At 42.8% G+C, this 13,222-nt stretch overlaps 1 protein-coding gene and 1 non-coding gene across 2 annotated transcripts in view; one reads left to right on the forward strand and one right to left on the reverse strand.

Moving 5' to 3' along the window:
* The window catches only part of DNAH5 (dynein axonemal heavy chain 5), a 314,041-nt gene that overhangs the window by 20,226 nt on the left and 280,593 nt on the right, over nucleotides 1-13,222 (forward strand). The window lies entirely within an intron of this gene.
* On the reverse strand, nucleotides 11,662-11,772 carry LOC133046922 (U6 spliceosomal RNA). The gene has a single exon (XR_009690616.1). It is a non-coding gene; the product is annotated as a U6 spliceosomal RNA (small nuclear RNA).

Consider the following 13,222-nt stretch of genomic DNA (forward strand, 5'->3'; position numbering starts at 1 on the left):
CCTAGAGAATCCCCATGGACAGAGGAGCCTGGTGGGCTAGTGTGGGGTTGCAAAGAGTTAGACATGACTGAATTGAGAAAAGTTGAAAATTGTTTTATTATGTTATTATATATTATTTATATAATTATTAATACTATAATTATTGTAATATTATTATGTTATATTTACATATAATATATAATTTATATGCAATATAATTATATTATTATTTTGTTAATATAAATATATTTGTATAAATATAAATGTGTATATTATATAATAATATATACAATATTATCTATAATAAAGCAATTCTCAACTTTTTAAATTTAGAGGGTCCTTGCGCTCAGATTATTTCAAGTACAAAAAAAGATCTTTGTCCACTAGCAAATTCTTATCAGAGTAAGAACAGAGCCAATGCGGGAGTGATTAGGTCGAGAATCCAAAAGATGGTTAAGCTCGCCACCTAGTGGCTGCCCAGGAAGTAGCTTCCTTGAATTTGGCCTCTTCCGGTTTTGTTTTCCCTGTTGACAGCCAGGCTGATCACTGTGTGTGCATTTTTCTCTACAGGCAAAAGCAGTCACTATTTGAGAACTCCCACTGAAGCATCCTATTAAATTCTCTCATATTTTGTGGATAATGAGGCGTTAAACTTCGTTCACTTGCTAATAGGCCCTTCCTCTCATTCTTGTGTGAGAAGTCGATTGCTGATACCTTCTACAGCAGCAGTCCCTGTAGCCCACTTGTGGGGGATGAATTGCTCTATGTGTCTTGTATCCAGTTGTGTCTGTTGCAGTTTCAGTTATCCAGAAAGGAAACCAGCCAGGAATTTTTCGTCTCTGACATATTCAGCTTCTAACTTGACCATGTTGTGAAAGTCGCTCAGTCGTCTCCTACTCTTTGCGACCCCATGGCCTATACAGTCCATGGAATTCTCCAGGCCAGAATACTGGAGTGGGTAGCCTTTCCCTTCTCCAGGGGATCTTCTCAACCCAGGTCTTCTGCATTGCAGGAGGATTCTTGACCATCTGAGCCACAAGGGAAGCCCAGGAATACTGGAGTGGGTAGCCTATCCCTTCTCCAGTGGATCTTCCTAACCCAGGAATTGAACCGGGGTCTCCTGCATTGCAAGCAGATTCTTTACCAACTGAGCTATCAGGGAAGCCCATAATACTGGAGTGGGTAGCCTTTCCCTCCTCCAGGGGATCTTCCCAACCCAGGGATAGAACCCATGTCTCCCACATTGCAGGGGGATTCTTTACCAACTAAGCCACAGGGAAGCCCAACTTGACCAAAGACCTCATTTAAAGCAAGAACATCTTGGAATGGTTTCTCTAAAAAATGCAGAGCCCGGGTGTGGATTTGTGTTACCAGTTTATTTAGGAATGTTTTCCAGGAAAGCAAGTGTGAGGAGAAAGCAGAGTGAGGTAGGGAAAGAGAGAATCAGTGCATGCATGCATGATAAGTTGCTTCGGTCATGTCCAACTCTGCAAACTTATGGATTATAGCCTGCGAGGCTCCTCTGTCCATGGGATTCTCCAGGCGAGAATACTGGAGTGGGCTGCTATGCCCTCCTCCAGGGGATCTTCCCGACTTAGGGATTGAACCTCATCTCTTAGTCTCCTGCATTGGCAGGCGGGTTCTTTACCACTGGAGGGAGAGCTCATCTCGGTTACACTTTCCCGCTGGTGAGGGTTTGCTTCACTGACGTGAATTCCTTGCTCTTCCGGTTGTGCGTTATGGGTGACAGGCAGATTCCAGGTGTCTTGTGGCAACAGGAAACCCCAGGCAGGAGGTGCGAGGCACACTGGCTGGAAATGAAGTCAGAGCTGCTGCGGGCTGTGTGTATGCGAAGGCGGTCAGTGCTCACCCAGAGATGGCCCAGAGCCACAGTGGGGGCAGGACAGTGGTCCAGGGCCGCAGAGACAGGCGAGGCTGAATGCACGACAGGTGTTGCTGGAAGGCGTGGAGCGCGGTGATCTTGTGTAGTGTGTTTACCCCAGACCCGGCTCACAGGAGCCCATCAGGGAACCCCGTAAACATTGGTCTTGGATTTTCATTAATATTGTTGTTGTTTTTCAGTCCCTAAGTCGTGTCTGACTCTTTTGCGACCCCATGGACTAGTAGCCCGCCAGGCTCTTCTGTCCATGGGATTTCCCCGGCAAGAATACTGGAGCAGATTGCCGTTTTGTTCTCCAGGTCATCTTCCCCACCCAGGGATCGAACCCATATCTTCTGCAATGGCAGGCAGATTCTTTACCACTGAGCCACCAGGGATTTTAATATATTTTCTAGTAAATGCTTCCTGCAGAATTTCTATTCCTAATTATGTGTTGATTAGGATCTTTTTGGTTGCAGAAACCTAAAGCAATGAAATCAGAGGAAGCAGGAGGGGCCGGAGTGGCCGGGGTGGCCCTGGGGAATCACAGTGTGGGCAGCAAGGGGACTGGATCTGAAAAAAGGGCAAGAGCCAGGACCGGCAAATATCTCTCCCCGGACTCCTATCTCTGCAGAGGAAGAGAGTCCCTCTTCTTCAGGGAAAACCTCCCTCTTTTGTCTCTTAGAGCCTTCAACTGATTGGATGAGGCCCACTGACATTATGGAGGGTAACCTGCTTTATCCAGAGTCTGTTGATTAAATTGTTAGTCTCATCGAAGAGATAGCTCCACAGCGACATCTAGACTAACATTTGACCAAATATTTGGGTTCTGTGTGTAGCCACATTGACACATAAAACTCACCATCCATCAGTGGGGAAAGGAGTTGATATCCTCCTCCCATGAAGGATGGTGCTTGGCCCCACAAGCATCAAAGCAGCACCCGCTTTCTCCCCAGTTCTCACGGATTTCCCCCGGAGTTCTTGGGAGGCCCCTTCCCCTGAGACTCAGCCCTGAGCCATGATTCAGGGCCTGAAGCATCATCTGGAAGAGCTGCCTTTCTGTTCTTCCCTCCCTGGTTCTCCCCTGCTATCCTACGCAAGATTCTTTCTTCTCCATTGACCAAAATAAGACAATGGGAAGAAAACCCCTGAAATCCTTATGGAATCACCTTTCCTGAGGACTTCCCCAGCTCATGTCGGAGATCCACATGGGCTCAGGTGTGTCTGAATCCCATATGGCCTGGGCTGAGACCTGGGATTTCCATGTGGGGATCTGAGATTTTTCCCTACCTTCACAGGAGAATTTGGAGCTACTAGTCTGGCTATGAACCAGAGAGGCAAGAAAGTGGGAAGAATTTTTTTTTCTTTGACTATCATCGTTCTTTTTATTATTGGAATATAATTGCTTTATCGTGTTGTGTTGGTTTCTGCTGACAGCAAAGTATATACATATATGAGCCATATATACATATATGTACTATATACATAGTATATATGTCTACATATATCCCCCTCCCTCCCCGACTTTTTGAGCCTCTCTCCCGCCCCCACCCATCACACCCCTCTAGGTCATCACAGAGTACCAAGCTGAGCTTCCTGTGCTAAGCAGTAGCTTACTACGAGCTGACTATTTTAAAGGGGGGAAGGATTTAGGGTTAGGAGATCAGTCCTGGGTGTTCATTGGAAGGACTCATGTTGAAGCTGAAACTCCAATGCTTCGGCCACCTGATGTGAAGAGCTGACTCATTTGAAAAGACCCTGATGCTGAGAAAGATTGAGGGCAGGAGGAGAAGGGGACGACAGAGGATGAGATGGTTGGATGGCATCACCGACTCAATGGACATGGGTTTGGGTGAACTCCGGGAGCTGGTGATGGACAGGGAGGCCTGGTGTGCTGCGGTTCATGGGGTCGCAAAGAGTCGGACATGACTGAGCGACTGAACTGAACTGAACTGAACCGAAGGATTTAGCCAGGAAAGAGGAAATGAGGAGGGGAGAGAGAAAGGCTGTGGAAGATCTGTGTGAGAAATCCAGGAACAGCTTTGGGGTGGAAGCAAGTGGAACAGCAGGGGAGGCTTTGAGAAATGTTGCTGTGGGTTATAAATCTAATCCTCTTCCATATTCCTGGAGATAATGCCAGCAACAGTTAAGACTTTTTGAAAACCACGTTTGGTTTTCAATTTGGTTATCTGATCCAGGACTCAGATACTTTACACTGGATTCTATGGCTAGACTGAGCCCTGTGAACCCTGGGTTTTTAGTTAGGGTTACTAATGTCTTCTTGCCTGGAGAATCCCATGGATGAGGGAGCCTGACAGGCTACAGTCCAGGGGGCCTCAGAATCGGATGCAACTGAGCTTGAGTACACACAGTTGCAGTGAATGAGCCATCCTATTAAGACTGCTAACGTGAGTGACACTTTATAATCAAACATTTTCAGACCGCCCCCCAAGCTTAGCAACACAATTGCTTGGGGAGTAGCCCCATCTTGTGGAGAAGCCTAAAAATATTGGGTTGGCCAAAAGCTTCTGGGTTTTCTGTAACATCTTATGGAAAGACCCAAAGAAACTTTTTGGCCAATCCAATATTTCAGTGTCACACTGCTCAAGGTTAAGGAATTGAAGCAAAATGCATTTGAGTTATAATACTATCACCCTTTTGGGAAAATGCCATGATATTTTATGTAATCAGACCAGTCCGTTTTGTGTAAAACTTACAACAGCTATTTTTCATAGGTGATGAAGTCACTGTAGTCGGTGATACTGAGTCTAATTGCAATCACATCTTTAAAAAAAAGGCTGGCTGATTTACCTTTAATTTCCTGTGTAAAGCATTATTATTAAGATTCTATTCAGTTCAATCATGTGACTTTTAAGCAAATAGAGGCTGAAAGTGCTCATGATTACCTTGGACATGATTAAAGATGCCCATAAACTTGAAGAGGCTGGATTAAACATCTAAGGATAGAACAATGAAAGAGTGGGATGGATGAGGTTTGTGTTATGTGGTCGAGACTTCCTCTGTGTTTCTGGAAACGCAGCAGATGGCTAGATTTTCTTTTTCTAGGTGTGGTTAGTGTGAAGAAAAGGGCTGAGGTAGGATGCAGAATCACTTCTTGCTAGAAAAATCTGAGACCAACTTTTTACCTTTATATGTGCAAAAAGACCGCATACGAGGAGCCCTGAGTTCTCATCCTGGCCGGTCACCAGCCTCCCTCATCAGGAGGAACTGACTTGACTCCAGGTACCAGTTTCCTAATCTGTTCTATGAGGAAATCGACCTTGTAAGATGCCGCCTTACAGGTTGAAGAGTGGAAGCAAATCAGACGCATTGCACGGGTGCTTAGGAGGAGAAGCGAAAGTGACCTCTGCTTCCCAAGAGGCCCCCCAGTGGGTCGGAAGACAAGGCGGTGCCCGGGTGCCCGGGTGTAGGTGGAGATGTGACCTCCCTGCTCACGGAACCTACCTGTGCTGTCAGGACCCGGTGGACAGTCAGTACAAAATCCCACATTTTTGACCTGAAGGATCAGAAAACACTGGATTTATGATAGGAATTTCAGGTCCTGTGGTCACTTGGAGTTTCTAACCGGCCATTAGTAAGCCAGGAACTGTTTCAAGAGGAGAAGTCTTATTTCCAAAGTGAGCAGGGGAACTCTGCTATGATTTTCTTCCCAGGGCTCCATGGACTGCATAGCATCTTCCCCAAAAACTTCAAGCTGGGCCCGGGGTAGGAGGGGCTCCACCAGATGGCGCTGTGTCTTGCTCTGAGATTCCCCACACCCCGACTGGAAGCCTTATGTATTACTATGTCCGTGGCAGGAGCAGTGAACCCCAGTATGGGATCTGTTGCCTCCAAGATCCAAAGAGGCTCAACAAAACCCGCGCTTTTGTTTCTAGTTCAGGAAAGTATATTTGGAACAGCAGCTGTGCTTAAAGTCAATTCCCGATTAAGCTTATTTTGGGTCATTGGGTGCGTCTCACCCAAAAGCAGTTCTGTCATTGGTCCACTTTTTTTTTTTTTTTTGGTGGGTGGGGGAGGCGCAGGTCATGTAGAATTTTAGTTCCCCAACCAGGGATGGAACCCATGTCCCTGCAGTAGAAGCATGGAGTCTTAACCACTGGACCACCAGGGTAGATAAGCAGAAAAAACCACTCCATTTTAAAGTTGCTTTTATCAAGTGCATGATCCTAAAACCTTAGACACACAGAAAAATGTGAAAATTAAAATTAACTCATAAAAATTAAAATGTCAATTTTTGAAAAATTACTTTACAGTGGTTGGACAGTATATTTAATTCTAGGCTAGTTCAGCCTGAAGAAATTACCAGCCTGGTTTTTTGGCAATATTTTGGTAATAATGTCAGATGAATTCACACGTTTTATGTAATTGTCTGCAAAATACATAGGAATACAGTCTTAAAGTATGCTCAAATCTATCAGCAACTCTGTTATTTTTGTATTTAAAATGACATTTTATATTTGCTAATAACATTTAGATAGGGAAAATAAAAGTGATTCTACTTTAGAAACAGTGAAGAGAAAGTTGTTTAAAATAATTCTTCTGTTTGTGGTTAAACCACCAACTTGAGAAACAGTTAGGGTCATTTCTTTAAAATTTCTTTTCCATTCTTAGAGATTGTTTTTTAAAAGAATTTGATACACTATGTTTTATGATTATGTGTTGAATCATGGTAAAGTCCAGACTATAAAAATGGTGCATTTCGAGTTCTAATTTTTTTTTTTAAACTTTAAAAGTTATTTTATTGGGAAATAAAAGTTTCAAGAATAGTTCAAAGATTATCCTCATGTCCTTTAGGGTTATCTGTTGTTAGTGTTTTATATCATTGGTGTTATTGTCCCTCTTTCTTAATTATTTAAAAGAATTTTAATTGGAGTATGGTTGATTTATGATGTTGCATTAGGTTCAGATGTACAACAAAGTGAATCAGTTATACATATACATGGATCTATTCTTTTTTAGATTATTTTCCAAGTTAGGCCATTACAGAGTATTGAGTAGAGTTCTGTGTGCTATATAGAAGGTTATTATTATTAGTTTCCTATTTTACACTCAGGGCTTCCCAGGTGGCTCAGTGGTAAAGAATCCACCTGCTAATGCAGGAGACATGAGTTCGATCCCTGAGTTGGAAAGATCCCCTGGAAGAGGAAATGGCAACCAAAGATATCCTGGAGTGTGAAGTCAAGTGGGCCTTAGGAAGCATTACTACAAAGCTAATGGAGTTGATGGAATTCCTGCTGAGCTATTTCAAATCCTAAAAGATGATGCTGTTAAAATTGCACTCATATTGCACTCAATATGCCAGCAAATTTGAAAAATTCAGCAGTGGCCAAAGGACTAGAAAAGGTCAGTTTTCATTCCAATCCCAAAGAAAGGCAATGCCAAAGAATATTCAAACCACCACACAATTGCACTCATTTCACATGCTGGCAAGGTCATGCTCAAAATCCTTCAAATTAAGCTTCAGCAGTATGTGAACTTCTAAATCAGATGTATAAGCTGGTTTTAGAAAAGGCAGAGGAACCAGAGATCAAATTGCCAACATCTGCTGGATCATAGAAAAAGCAAGGGAATCCCAGAAACACATCTACTTCTGCTTCATTGACTATGCTAAAGCCTTTGACTGTGTGGATCACAATAAACTGTGGAAAATTCTTCAAGGGATGGGAATACCAGACAACTTTACCTGCCTCCTGAAAAACCTGTATGCAGGTCAAGAAGCAACAGTTAAAACTGGACATGGAACAATGGACTGCTTCAAAATTGGGAAAGGAGTATGTCAAGGCTGTATATTGTCACCCTGCTTATTTAACTTCTATGCAGAGTACATCATGTGAAATGTCGGGCTGGATGAAGCTCAAGCTGGAATCAAGATTGCCAGGAGAATTATCGATAACCTCAGATATGCAGATGATACCACCCTTATGGCAGAAAGTGGAGAGGAACTAAAAGAGCTTGTTGATGAAGGTGAAAGAGGAGAGTGAGAAAGCTGGCTTGAAACTCAACATTCAAAAAACAAAGATCATAGCATCTGGTCCCATCACTTCATGACTGATAGATGGGGAAAAAAACGGAAACAGTGAGACTTTTTTTTTTTTTTTGGGTACCAGAATCACTGTGGATGGTGATTGAAGCCATGAAATTAAAAGATGCTTGCTCCTTGGAAGAAAATCAATGACAAACCTAGACAGCATATTAAAAAGCAGAGACATTACTTTGCCAACAAAGGTCCATCTATTCAAGGCTATGGTTTTTCCAGTGGTCATGTATGGATGTGAGAGTTGGACCATAAAGAAAGCTGAGTGCTGAAGAATTGATGCTTTTGAACTGTGGTGTTGGAGAAGACTCTTGAGAGTCCCTTGGATTGCAAAGAGATCAAACCAGTTCAATTCTAAAGGAAATCAACCCTGAATATCCATTGGAAGGACGGATGCTGAAGCTAAAGCTCTAATGCTTTGACCACCTGAACTGAAGAGCTGACTTAGTGGGAAAGACCCTGATGCTGGGAAAGATTGAAGGCAGGAGGAGAAGGGGACGACAGAGGATAAGATGGTTGGATGGCATAGCCTATTCAACAGACACAAGTTTGAGCAGTCTCTGGGAGATTGTGAAGGGCAGGGAAGCCTGATGTGCTGCAGTCCACGGGGTTGCAAAGAGTTGGACATGACTGAGCAACTGAACGACAACCACCAGTATTCTTGCCTGAAGACTCCCGTGGGCAGAGGAGTCTGGTGGGCTACAGTCTGTAGGGTTGCAGAGTTGGACATGACTGAGTGACCGAGCATGCATGCATGCATTTTACATTTAGTAGTGTGTATGTGTAGAGAAGGAAATGGCCACCCACTCTAGTATTCTTGCCTGGAGAATCCCAGGGACAGAGGAGCCTGGTGGGTTGCCATCTGTGGGGTCACACAGAGTCGGACACGACTGAGCGACTTCACTTTCACTTTTCACTTTCACGCATTGGAGAAGGAAATGGCGACCCACTCCAGTGTTCTTGCCTGGAGAATCCCAGAGGATTCTGGGACAGAGGAGCCTGGTGGGCTGCTGTCTATGGGGCCGCACAGAGTCGGACACGACTGAAGTGACTTAGCAGCACCAGCAGAGTGTGTGTGTCAATTCCAGTTTATTCCTTCCCCTGGTCCCTTATCCTCTGGTAACCATACATTTGTTTGGTATGTCTATGACTCTACTTCTGTTTTGTAGATAAGTTCATTTGTACCCCCCCCCCCTTTTTGTTAGATTCCACGCAAAGTGATATTGTATGATATTTGTCTTTCTGTGTCTGACTCACTTCACTCAGTAAGATAATATCTAGGTCCATCAGTGTTTTTGCAAATGACATTCAGTTCAGTTCAGTCACTCAGTTGTGTCTGACTCTTTGCGACCCTATGGACTGCAGCATGCCAGGCTTCCCTGTCCATCACCAACTCCTGGAGCTTGCTCAAACTCACGTCCATCGAGTTGATGATGCCATCCAACCATCTCACTCTCTGTTGTCCCCTTCTCCCACCTTCAGTTTTGCCCACCATCAGGAATTATTTTGTTCTTTTTTTTTTCCACTTATTTTTATTAGTTGGAGGTGAATTACTTTACAATATTGTAGTAGTTTTTGCCATACGTTGACATGAATCAGCCATGGATTTCCATGTGTTCCCCATCCCGATCCCCCCTCCCACCTCCCTCCCCACCCCATCCCTCTGGGTCTTCCCAGTGCACCAGCCCTGAGCACTTGTCTCATGCATCCAACCTAGGCTGCTGATCTGTTCCACACTTGATAGTATACTTGTTTCAATGCTATTCTCTCAGAACATCCCGCCCTTGCCTTCTCCCATAGAGTCCCAAATTCTGCTCTGTACATCTGTGTCACTTTTTCTGTTTTGCATATTGGGTTATCGTTACCATCTTTTTAAATTCCATATATATGCGTTAGTATACTGTATTGGTCTTTATCTTTCTTGCTTACTTCACTCTGTATAATGGGCTCCAGTTTCATCCATCTCATTAGAACTGATTCAAATGAATTCTTTTTAATGGCTGAGTAACATTACACTGAATATGCATACTACATCTTCTTTATCCATTCCTCTGTTGATGGACATTTAGGTTGCTTCCATGTCCTGGCCATTGCAAATAGTGCTGCAGTGAACATTGAGGTGCATGTATCTTTTTTGAATTATGGTTTTTCTCTGAGTATATGCCCAGGAGTAGCATTGCTGGGTCATGTGGTAGTTCTATTTTTAGTTTTTTAATGAACCTCCATTCTGTAAACTGGCTGTCTCAATTTATATTCCCACCAACACTGTAGGAGGGTTCTCTTTGCTCCACACCCTCTCTAGCATCTATAGTTAGTAGATTTTTTTGAGGATAGCTATTCTGAAAAATTGATGCTTTTGAACTATGGTGTTGGAGAAGACTCTTGAGAGTCCCTTGGACTGCAAGGAGATCCAACCAGTCCATCCTAAATGAGATCAGTCCTGAATACTCATTGGAAGGACTGATGCTAAAGCTGAAACTCCAGTACTTTGGCCACCTCATGTGAAGAGTTGACTCATTGGAAAAGACCCTGATGCTGGGAAGGATTGAGGGCAGGAGGAGAAGGGGATGACAGAGGATGAGATGGCTGGATGGCATCACCGACTCGATGGACATGGGTTTGGGTAGACTCTGTGAGTTGGTGATGGACAGGGTGACCTGGCATGCTGTGATTCATGGGGTTGCAAAGAGTTGGACATGACTGAGCGACTGAACTGAGCTGAACTGATTCTGACCGATGCAAGGTGATACCTGACTGTAGTTTTGATTTGTGCTTCTCTAATAATTAGCGATGTTAGGCACCTTTTCATGTGATTTTTGGCTATCGTATGTCTTTGGGTAAATGTCTGTTTACATCTTTTGCCCATTTTTTGATTGTGTTATTTGTTTTTTGATATTGAGATGCATGAGCTTTTTGTATATTTTGGAGATTAATCCTTTGTCAATTGCTTCATTTGCAATATTTTCTCTCATTCTCGGGGTTGTCCTTTTTCTTTTGTTCATGGTTTCCTTTGCTGTGCAGAGACTTTTATTTTATTTAGATCCCATTTGTTTATTTTTGTTTTTATTTTCATTATTCTAGGAGGTGGATTAAAAAAAGATCTTGCAGCAATATATGTCAAAGGGTGTTCTGCCTATGTTTTCCTTTAAGGGTTTTATAGTATCCAATCTTATATTTAGATCTTTAATCCATTTTGAGTTTATTTTTGTATATGGGCTTAGATAGTATCTAATTTCATTCTTTTACATCAACTGTCCAGTTTTCCCAGCACCACTTATTATTAAAGAGACTGTCTTTTCTCTATTGTATCTTCTTGCCTCCTTTGTCATAGACAAAGGTGCTTCCTACGGTCACCTGTGACCATAGGTGCATGAGTTTATCTCTGGGCTTTCTGTCTTTTTTGTCTTTCTGTCTTTTTTGGGTTTTGTGCCAGTACCATCCCTTCTTGCTTACTGTAGCTTTGTGGTTTAGTCTGAAGTCAGGGAGCCCGATTTCTCCAACTCTGTTTTTCTTTCTCAAGATTACTTTGGCTATTTGGGGTCTTTTGTGTTTCCACATGAATTGTAAATTTTTTTTGTTCAAATTCTGTGAAAAATTCCATTGGTAATTTTATAGAGATTGCATTGAATCTGTAGGTTGCTTTGTGTAGTATAGTCATTTTCACTATATTGACTCTTTGAAACCAAGAGCATTGTTTAACTCTCCATTTGTTTGTGTCATCTTTTCTTTCATTAGTATCTTGTAGTTTAAAAACATGCAACACTTCATGAATTTGTATGTCATTCTTGTGCAGGGGCCATGCTAATCTTCTTGGTATTGTTCCAGTTTTAACATGTGTACTGCCAAAGTGAGTGAGCACTAGAGAGTTCTAGTTTTTTTATTGTTCTCTCCTCCCCGATAGGTAACTTTTTGATTTTAGGTTTTTGGCTTATTCTTCCATAGTTTGATTTAAAAATGTAAGCAAATACATGTGCATGCATGCACTTGTGCATTTCCTTCTTTTTACACTGAAAGTGGCATACAACACACTGCTCTGCCCTGTGCTTTTCTTACCCACGTCTGCAAGATCAGACACAGCAGGATATAGAGGTCTCCCCATACCTCTTCACACCATTGTATGGCTAGGTCATAGTTTATTCAAACTAGTCCTGTGTTGGGGAACATTTGGTTTGAGCTTTAACACTCTTGGCTCCTTATTCTTTCCTTGAAACTTTTTTTTGCTCTGAGTTCCAGTACATTCCTCTCTCTTGGCTTTCCTGCTACCTTTCTGACTGTTCTCAGTTTCTCTCATCTGTTCCCTTCCCTCAGCTCACACACTGAATCTCACTGTCCCCATGCCCTGCGTCATCTCTAGTCTCACTTTTTACCTTCTTCTTGGGGGAACTAATTTACATCACTATGGTTTTTATGCTGATGACTCTTAGATCCATATCGTTAAGCCCCTATTTCTTTTATGAAACACAGATTTACATTTCCCAATTTTCACTGGAACATTTCCTTCCACGTGAATATTTTTTTAGAGACCTCAAATTCAATATGCCCCCAAGTGAAGCTCATCAATTTCTCCTCCAAACTACTCATCTTCACTGATTTCTTATCTCAGATAATAGCTTTACCATTTACTACATTGTTCAAATGAGAAATTTTAGTATCTCCTTCAGATTGTCTTATTCTCCACTTCTACTCAGCCACCAGGCTCTGTCAGTTCTGTCTCATCTTCATTCCTGTGGCCACTGCCTTGGCTCAGGGCCTTCAGTCAGGTGCCCTAGTTTGGGACTTGAAATCTGGGGGAAGCAATACAAGGTCAAGGGTATTTAGAACCTATTTGTGGTGGTACCTGAGGCAGAGTGAGAGTCAGGGGACCTCTGGAGACTGTGTCACATAGGTAACATATCTTGGCTGATATTTGACCTCCAGCATCTCTTGGTTCCCATCTAATTTCTCAGCCTGATCATCTAGTCTTCCTGTCTATCCTCTGTATGTTTTAAATTATTCTGATAGATTCCTTTTCTGTCATTTATTAAGAGTTGATTCTAGTTGTCTGCAACCAGGAGTTCTGGCTGATCCAAGGAGTAATTGGAACAGTTGAAACATAAGGAGAAGAAGAAGGTTGTGATGTCATCAAAATGGCAGAACACGTGGGCTCCCTGCTCTGGGGTCTGACCACTGACGTGATGGATGCGCTACCAGAGCCACTGTGATGGATGTGGCATTTCTCTGGGAGGCTGGCCAAGCGGCTGCTGAGACAGTTTTTCATTTGTTCCTTTGTTCTTAAACTCCCATTACCTCTGACAAAGACTGTGCCCTTG

This window comes from Dama dama, chromosome 25, assembly GCF_033118175.1.
Source record: "Dama dama isolate Ldn47 chromosome 25, ASM3311817v1, whole genome shotgun sequence".
Lineage (NCBI taxonomy): Eukaryota > Metazoa > Chordata > Mammalia > Artiodactyla > Cervidae > Dama > Dama dama.